Source organism: Lemur catta, chromosome 10 (genome assembly GCF_020740605.2).
Source record: "Lemur catta isolate mLemCat1 chromosome 10, mLemCat1.pri, whole genome shotgun sequence".
Taxonomy (NCBI): domain Eukaryota; kingdom Metazoa; phylum Chordata; class Mammalia; order Primates; family Lemuridae; genus Lemur; species Lemur catta.
This window is the reverse complement of record NC_059137.1, coordinates 45206741-45217114: the sequence shown is the minus strand read 5'-3', so window position 1 is coordinate 45217114 and position 10374 is coordinate 45206741.

Sequence of the window (10374 nt, the reverse complement as noted above, 5' to 3'; positions counted from 1 at the left end):
AAGTAAGTCATATTAGGGATATAGGGTGGAAAAGGGAGGAAGGAAAGATTTGCAAAGACTTAAAAAAATAACTGCTTGATTTAATGTCTGTATATGAAAGCTGTGAACCAGTACTTCCCACGAGACTCCATGGTGGATTGTCGCTGATGGCAACTAACGGAAAACTTGCACCTGGGGCCCTTGCTGGATCCGCCTCTAACAGCCCTTCTCAGTGGGATGGCAGGATTAGGGTTAAGGCTGATAAGATAATGGAATCTGTGCATGCCTGGCCTGATTGCTCCCCTGATCTGATCACTAGTATCGGGGTGACAGCTGCTTTTCCAACCCTCTGGGCAGCAAGTGGCAGAGCAGCATGTCAATTGCGTGTGCATATTTAGCAGTGGTATAGTGACAATTAAGGAGAAAGTGATTCACATTTGTATTACCCTTATTAAAGAGTATATGAAATATTTAGTCAGAGTTGGAGGGTTTAAAGAATGTGAATTTTTGCATGACTGGGCGAGTTTTTTTTTTAAAATATACATTTGATCAGTGAATTATGATAATTCTCGGTTTGGTATGGCTGTGTAAAGATATTGGACATTACATATGCGATTCACATACATACCTCAGAAGAACAGTGTCAGATTTTAGGATTGCTATAGTAGTACATGATATTGAAATTGGGCTGGATTTGTTAAAATTCAAAATGGATGTGATGGAACAGAAAAGAAACAGGAAAGAGTGTTAAATGTTAAAGCTTTCTAAATCAGTGGGTTAGAATGAATGATTATGTCATTAAAAATAATAAAATGCATAAATATATTACTTTTTATAGAAAAGAAACTGGTTGTTTATATAAATTTGTTAGTATATATCCCAAATGTTTAAAATGTGCATACTCTTGGACCTAACATTTCCACATTAAGGAAGAGGTGTTTGTCACCTGCTCTTTTCACTTAAATAATATATTTCCTTTGTTTGGTTTGCAATTAAAGGGTGCTTCCTTTTGGTCTGTGTAAAAATTATATAATGTTTGAGAAATATAAAAAGTGTATGTAATAGATATGTAAGCAATGAAGCATAATAATAACAAGTGGATACTAGTGAATTAAGCATCCAATTAGGACTTGAAACATTTATATGATTGTTACTTTCCTATCTCATCCCATTTTCTATTTCCTATCAATACTCAGCAAACTGAATTTTATCATTTCATTTTCTAAAATGGTTTTATTACATAAGTTTATTTTTTCAAAATTTCATTTTTCAAAATTAAAGCATAATTTACATACAGTATATTTCACCCATTATAGTGTACAATTCTTTGGTTTTTTTTTGACAAACAACCAAATAGGTTTTCCAAGCATTTTACTTCTTCTTCTCTCAGGAATACCTATGACTTGTAGCTTTGGTTGTTTTATATAATACCATGCTTCTTTAAACCTTGGTTAATTTTTTAAAAATCCTTTTAAAAAAATTTTTGTCTGACTAGATTAATTTGAAAGACCTGTCTTCAAGCTCTGAAATTCTTTATTCTGCTTGGTCTAGTCTATTTTTAAAGCTTTCAATAGTATTTTTTAATTCCTTCACTGACTCTTTCACTTCCAGATGTTCTGTTTATTTTTAAAAATATCTATCTCTTTAGTAAATTTTCATTCATATCCTGAATTATTTTTCTTATTTCTTTCTGTTGGTTTCAATTTTCTCTTGAATCTCATTGAGTTTCCTTTAATTCAATATTTTGAATTCATTATCTGGTATTTCAAAACTTTCATTTTAGCTAGGATCCATCGCTGGGGAATTAGTGTGATTCTTTGGAGGTGTTGTAACACCATGTTTTTTAATACTTCAAGAATTGTTTCTCTGGTTCTTTCCATCAGGATGAACTATCTCTTCTTATTTTTGAATCTACTTTCGTTTGGATGAGATTTTTTTTTTCACCTTGAGGATGTGATTATAATGTATGTTGTGTAGGGTCATTTAGCTTTGGTTCTGGGTGCTTTCAGTGGCAAAAACTCTGTATTAGTTCCTTGGTTATAGATAGCCTTTGTGTGGTAGCTTTCTCAAATGCTTGTTTTAGTGGTGATGTGGTAGGTGGGTGAGCAGGTTCACTGACTCCTGTGGTGCCGGAATGACGGAGGCCTCAGGAAGCTTGTTTTGTTTCCCCGTGCCGCGCCCTGTACTTTTGTCAACGGATTTTTTTCCCTGGGTTGTGTAGTTCAACTTCCAGGCCAGTAGATGGTGCTTATTTAGTAAGAGCCAGCTGTGGCAAAAGCAGATGTGTTTGTGCTTGATCTTTGTTTACTGGGAGATACTCTCTGTTGCTTCAAGCAGTGAGCTGGTCTATGGAATGCACATTGGCCTGAACTCCCTGGTCAGCCCTGAGGGGAACCAGTCCTGGGTGAAGCTGAACTGCCAGGCCCGTCCTTGGATACCTCAATGGCAGGAACAAGCAGCAGCCCTGGCGGAGGTGCTGGTGGGAGCTCCTAGTGAAATGTGCTGAGGTCTCCGTGGGGGGATGGAGGAGGTTGGTCTCACTCCATGTCTTGTGTAAGCAGAAATGAGATCCACTTCCAAGTCATGCCCCTGTCCCGATGCCTGGGACACTCAGATTGGACAGATGCTGTTGTCTATCTCCAGGCTTCAATTTAGCTGAGTGTCATGAAAGATGCCTGCCCTGTGGCTTACTGCTGAAATGTCTTCAGTGCTGAAGCTCCTGCCTCCACCCCAAACACATAGTTTTGCTGCTCTCCTGATCTCAGTTGCAGGAATGTTGCTGCTCTCTGTAGATAGGGGGAGGGGTTCCATGTTCCAAGCAAGCTTGAGCCTGGTGGGAACAGCATGAGTGGGGATGCATCAGCACTTAATAGCCCTAGAATGGCTTCATCATACTTGTGCAGACTTTCTGCAGGAGCAGCTACAGCTGTGTCTGCAGCAGTGAGTGTGGATGGAGGAGGAGGAGAAGTCCTCCATCCACGTCGATCCCTGAGCACTTTTAGCCCACCTGGCCACTGTGGTGGAACCACACTCCTCCCTTGCAGAGCTGAGCACAGGGCTTGAGTCTCCACTGGAAATGGTACAGTCACTCTCCAGACAAGCAGGTAGCTCTTAGTCACAGGAAAGTATGCTCTCTGGTCTCCTTTGTCCCAAGAGGTGCCCCCTTGAGGTGGTACACTCTCCCTTCTCATAGGAACAGCACTCCCCAAGGGCTAGACCACTGGGAAACCTGTAGCTCCCCTGGTTCCAGCCATCCCGGTATGGTTTCTGCAAGTTCTAGGGAATGTCTGTGGGGGCTCCAGTGATGTGGAGACACAAGAGCTGAGGTTCCCTGAGCAGGACACAGTTCTTCAACAGGTATCCCCCAACTATGGCACCTGTCATGGTAGCTTAAGTCTGGGGAGGGTGAGCAACCCCGTATGAGCTGGTAGTCTTGTGTGATGCCCTCAAGAAGTCCCCTAAATTGCTGCCCACACTAGTGTTTAGGTTTGCCAAGGCAGAAGAACTCTGACAGTTCGTATACCAGTGGTTTGCCACCTAAAACACTCCCACATACCCTTTCATTGAAATACCAAGTATCTTGGGTTCCTTGTCAATATCTGCCAGCCTTTTGTTTCCTTCTTTTTCTGTACCCTAGCTTCTTATCATGAGTTTTCTGCCAGACTCCAGTGTTTTCTTGATAATTCTGTTTGAGTTGTGGTTATTCACCTGTAACTTTGCTGCTGCTTTCTGAGAACTGGCATCTGACCTCTCTCGTCAGCCATCTTTAATCCATTTCTATCTTTCAATTTGATCTTTTTTTCTTATTTTTTTATCCATCTGCTGAAATTCTTCATCTGTTCATGCAAATTACCAATTTTTCTAGTAGGACCTTTAAAATATTAATAATAGTTCTATCAAATTCCCTGTCTATTAATTATAGCATCTGCTATATTTGAATCTGATGCTGTTAATTGCTTTTTTTTTTTTTATTTCAGCTCATCATGGGGGTACATAAGTTCAGGTCATATACATTGTCCATGTCCCGCCCATCCCCCAGAGTCAGAGTCCCAAGCGTGTCCATTCTCCAGACAGTGCGCCTGGCACTCATCATGTAGTCATACCTCCATCGCCTCCCCCCCCACCTCCCCGGGTCTGCACCTTCAAGCATGACCATTCCCCAGAGTGTGTGCAACGCACTCATCATGTAGGCATACACCCATCCCCTCCCCCACCCCCCATCTCAGTCTGATATCCAATTGGTATCCTTCCCCAATGTGCATTTAGGTGATGATCAGGGAAACCAGTTTTCTGGTGAGTACATGTGATGCTTGGTTTTCCATTCTTTGGATACTTCACTTAATATAATGGGTTCCAACTCTCTCCAGCAGAACCAAAGAGATGTCGTATCATCGTTATTTCTTATAGCTGAGTAGTACTCCATGGTATACATATACCACAGTTTACTAATCCATTCGTGGATTGATGGGCACTTGGGTTGTTTCCACATCTTTGCGATTGTGAATTGTGCTGCTATAAACATTCGGGTACAGGTGTCTTTGTTAAAGAATGACTTTTGTTCTTCTGGGTATATGCCCAATAATGGGATTGCTGGATCAAATGGTAGGTCTACTTGAATCTGTTGAAGGTATCTCCATATTGCTTTCCATAGGGGTTGCACTAGTTTGCATTCCCACCAGCAGTGTATGTTAATTGCTTTTCCTCTTGACATTGTATTAATATTTTCCTTTTTGTACTCCACCTCCTTTGTGTGTATTGTAATTTTGGTTGAAAACTGGACATACTGTGTAAGATACTAGAGATTGAGGTTGATAGTACTAATGCTTATAAATGGACATGCCTCTTTTTTCCTTGATTTTTTTTTAAATTTTTTTATTTTAGGATATAATCATTAGGGAAATGCCTCTTCTTTTTGCTAGGTCTTAAGTCAATCTATTCAGGAGTTGGGCTAAGTCTGTGTTGTGTTCTTGCTATAATTTCCCTAATGCTACAAAATTTTCAAATTCTTCTAGCATGACTTTGTGTTTGTGGTGGGAGTTGAGTTGATGGAGGGTTTTTCTCATTGTACTTATTCCACACTTAGGTTTTGACATTCTCTGTCAAATTTGTAGAGATTTGTAGAGGTTCTCTCTCTGTTCTTTCCTCTCCTCCAGCAGTAGATGATTATTTTTTACTTGGTGCTTGCTTTCCTGGTTGTAGGAGGTGACAGAGTGCTTCCTGGGATTCTGTGCTAGCCTCAATCATAAGTATATATTGTGTTCTGGGGCCTTGATGTGGAGTCTTCTCAGTGATACTGCTTCCCCTGTAGCTTCAGGGAAGTCTCAGTTTCCTAGGGATGGTGAAACAAATCACCACAAACTGGGTGGCTTAAAACAAAAATTTATTTTCTCACAGTCCGCAGACTAAAAGCTCAGAATCAAGGTATTGGCAGGGTTGGTGCATTTTGGAGACTCAGAGGGAGGATCTGTTCCTTGCCTCTCTCTTAGCTTCTGGTGGTTGCCAGTAATCCCTGGTCTCCCTTGGCTTGTAGATGAATCACTCCAATCTCTGCCTCCATCTTCACATGGTATTCTTCTCTTTGTGTTTCTGTGTTTTCATATGGTTTTATTTCAAGGACACCTGTGGTTGTATTTAATGCCTACTCTAGCCCAGTTTGTCATTATCTTAACTTGATCACATCTGCTAAGACCGTATTTCCAGTTAAGGTCACATTCATAGGTATCAGGAGTTAGGACTCCAGCATACCTTTTTGGGGGGATGTGTTAGTTTGCTAGAGCTGTTATAACAAAAATACCACAGATTGGGTGGCTTAAACAACAGAAGTTTATTTTCTCACAGTTCTGGAGGCTGTAGATTTAAGTTGTCAGCAGGTTTGGTTTCTTCTGAAGCCTGTCTCCTTGGCTTGCAGATGGCCACCTTCTTGCCGTGTCCTCACATGGCCCTTTTCTCTATATCCCCATGCACCTGGTATCTCTCTGTGTGTCCAAATTTTTCCTCCTTATAAGGACATGAATGGCCTTATTTCAATTCAATTGCTTCTTTAAAGGCCCTATCTCTAAATACATATTCTGAGGTACTGGGGATTAGGGCTTCAACGTAGGAATTAGAGCAGGGGAACACAAATAAGCCCATAACAAGGGACACAACTCCAAAAGTGTTTTTCTGCCCTTCACCCAATTGTAGAGGGACAGAAAATGAATAGAACTTCTACAAAAAATGTTCTATTTATTTTCTTACTAAAAAGTTCCACTCTTTTCTTATTAAAATCTGCCTGATTGTTATTTATATTACATTTTAAAAATGTGTTTTTGATCTTTGTGAAATCATATTTAATTGCTTTTAATTTGTGGAAAATCTAGAAGCTGAATTTGTAAATGCTATCCTTCACAAACAATTTGCATGTACTTCTTGCAGAAGCCAAGGGCTAACTACCAACCTAGTTTTACTTTAGCCCCTTCCAGGATCTCCAGCTTAATCTAACAGTCTTTAGTTCATACCTATGACCCACTGGTTAAGGCATTTATTTCCTCACTGTGGCATTAACAATGGCATTTATCCCTCAGGTATGCCTGCCTATTGTGTGTGTTTACCATTCACCAATCAGATTTCAGCTCATAGGGGTATTTTTTTCCCCTTAGAGATTTCTCTCTCTTCTTGGGGAGCCCATTAATATAATATTTATTATATATATTTAACTACAATAAAATGTGTAGTTTTTTTGTAACAAGAGAACCTTCTAGAATATTTAGTCTGTCATACCTCAAAGAGCAGAAGTGTCCACTAATATATTTTTGTAATCTTTCCATATCCACTCAATAGACATATCTCCATCTTTCCAATGTTTGCATACTATTAGGTTTTAAAGATGTAACATTTTAAAAAAAAATTCATGCCCCTACTTACAGACAAAAAGACTATTCCCAGTTATTAGCTACTTCACATGGCATGCAGTGAGCATAATTTTGCTTGAATTTCTATAAACTTATATTGGTATATACTTGTAGGATACGTTTCTAAAAGTGGAATTGCTGGATTAAGGGTATTTTGAAAGTTTTTGGTATGTATTTTCAGACAAATTTAAATGTTATTAGACAGTATAAAAATGTTTCTAAGCTTTTATATTTTAGTTACATTTACCTATTTTATAAATTAAGATATATTATTTTTTAATGGTCAATATTAACCCTTGGACAGTAAAATATTGTCTATATGGAATGTTTTCTAAAAAGGCAGGTTATGCAGAAGGTATTTAGTACCTGGGTACTAGTTTAGGCTGTGCCATGTATTTTCTTCTTGATTTTGGGTAGGCGAGTTGACCTTCTTCATTCTTTGTATTTTTGTACATGAACTAAAGATACTGAACTAGAACAGGAGTAATTCAATTTTATTCCACGGTGGGGGAGATGAACCTGATGAGTAGTGCTTTGAAGTCCCTGCCCTTACTTCAAGCAAGACAGCTGTTTTTATCCTTTTTTGTGTCAAAAGTACTGAAAAAGATTTCATTTGGGGAAAATAAGATTCTGTTATTAAAACTATTTTAAAATCCCTTTGCCTAGATGGATCTAAAGTCACTTCCGGTTCTAAAATTTTATGACTTACGATTCTGTACATGCTTTTAAATTGCTAGATTTCTCAGTATTTGAATTCCAATTATGTCTCCTACTTTTTTTTCCTTCTACATCCAATGCAAAAACACATGTAATTATTTAGACAAAAAGTAACAAGAGAGCTTTCTTTTTCTTTTAATCTCTTCTCTTGGCTTTACTACTCTTTTGAGTTAGGAATGTTTCAGTCTCAACTACATTTTTTTTTTCAGAGAAAGGTTAAAAATATTTGACTTGCAGTTATTTATTATCTTTTATAGTTTGACTGAATTTCAATATATAACACTATTTCTTATTTTCTGTTTTCTTGATTTTCTTTAGTGTATATCCATTGCCCTTGTATTGGTCCTTTTCTAAGGAATACTTTTATCCTTAGCCTCATCAATTTCCAAATCTTAGCATACTGTCCTATAATCAGTATTGAATGCTTTAGTCACGTTTATTTTGTCTGAACACTATTTTCACCATAATAAGATTTTTTACATTTCAGTGGGGAACTCTAATTACCTTAGGTACAAGAACAAAACTCTTAGTTTAAGTCTCTTAATCAGGCTTTCTCAGAATAGCCACTGAGGCATACTGACTCACTCTCCCATGTGCCTGATTATCCCTCTCAGAATTTTGAAATTCACTAAATTTGCATCTATGTTAAAAACTTCTTCACCTCTACAAGTTCTACTTTTTCCACTGCTAAAATGTAACATTCTCCAGGAAATTTTCTTCTACTAACTAGGAATAAAGTGTTCTCTTTTCTCTTATCATTACCTGCAAAAGTACTTGTACTTTGTCTGTAATGAGAAAACAATGAAACTTTTTGAAATAGTCTCTAGTAAGGCTGAGCTTGTAATAATTTTGCCTGCACTGAGCTGAAGTTTGAATATGCATTCTCTAAAATGGGATTTAACAGGGAAATGAACATAATTAAGATTGCAGGAGATACATACACTCAGATAAATACACAGATACACACAGAGGCATATACCCCAAATTTTGAAAAGTCTTTAAGATTATAAACTCTTGTTTCTACCTTAAATGAGAATACCTGTTAAAATAATTAAATATATGACTATTTCAGCATATTTCTATAATTTAAGGGGACCTTCCTTTCATTTGAATAGTGCTGTACTATACTATCTTTGTCCACTAGTGAAAAATTTAGATAACTTACTGTAGAAGACGTTGTGGTGCACCTCTCAGATCCCCCTTGAGGACCAAGGCACTCATTCCCAAGCTATTCGAAATGTTGGTGGCTGAAAGATGTCAGCTGAGTCCCTCTCTGAAAATAGCTCTCAACTAAAGACTGCCATCTTGACCAAAGTGACATCCTATCTTTGGGGACAGTGTGCACCTGCTTTGGTGGATGTATAAACCTGATTTTCTTGCCTCCTTTGGGACAACTGTGATGGGCCATCCCAGTTCCAGAGCTTGCCATAGGAGCCCCTGAGGCCTTCGTAGTGACTCACTGCAGCTCAACTTCTTCCTTTGCCTTCTACTTCCTTTCTTCCCTCACAGGCATTGTTCTCAAGGACACTCCTCAATATAGTTGTGGCATACGTAATCCTGATCCCTAATTCTTACCTTCCCACTTCCTTTACTGTGTAACATATATTTAAAAAAGACAAAAAATAGCTAATAACAAAACAAATCTTACTATTAAATATTTCCCAGGCATTGTGCTAAGAACTTGATTCATTAAGTCATGTAAACCCCACAACAACACAAGGTGAAACTGATTATTATGATGTGAATTTTACAAATGAGGAAACTCCTGTTAGAGGAATTATATAATTTGTCCAAGTCCTATAGCTACTAGATGGTAGAGCCAAGATTTGAAACTGTGTCTGCTGCATTCCAGATATTATACTTTTAACAACTCAATTAGTGTAACTTTTGCATCTCCAGGACATGTATTGAATCCCTAAAATGGCATATCTGAATAGAGAACAATTTAAAGTTTTTGGCAGTGAAGACTAATGGGGATATTTTGAAAATCAGATTTTGTTCCATATTTATATTGTGAAGAGAAATAATTTGGGGAGTAAACTATTATTATCATCTAAAAGTTATAAACACAATCCCATATTTATTTGTTGGCTATTGGTGAGTTTTTATCTTTGATACAAAGTGAAAGAATGTGAAAATTACACATGAGGAAATTCATACCCACTCACTGACATTAATAAAGTTTGATTTTTCTTGAAATCAACCAATCACTGATGTGCTACTGCAATTCCAATTAATGAATTTTCTAATTCTTTGTCCCTACCATAAACATTAATTGGCATTCCATCCATAAGTTGTGACATGATAAAATACAAGATCAAAGTACAGGTTGGTGTGTTTAAATGTATTTCCAAACAGATTAGACTAGCTACATGACATGACTGATATTGTCTACTGGGAAAACATTGACTGTCAGTTTAGTTAAGAAATTCATCTGAAAAATCTTTACTAGGCACATACAGATGTAGTCTTACATTAGAAAGCTTTCATAAAGTAGAAAACCTATGTATTGTTTCTTTTATGTATGTGAAACAATTTTGATATTTATATATACCTTGTAATTAAAATACTTTATATAACAATGCTGAGTTTTCACAAATACTATCTCATATAATTCTTATCATCATTGTGAGATTGCTGAGGTGGTGCTATTAATTTTAATTTTCATGACAGGTAAACTGAGCATCAGGCTAAGTGAGTTGTTCACATGGCTGAGATAAGAGTTTATCTGACCAATGGTCTTTTTCTGTGCTGACATGAACATATAAATGTCTCTCCTCTGTTGGCA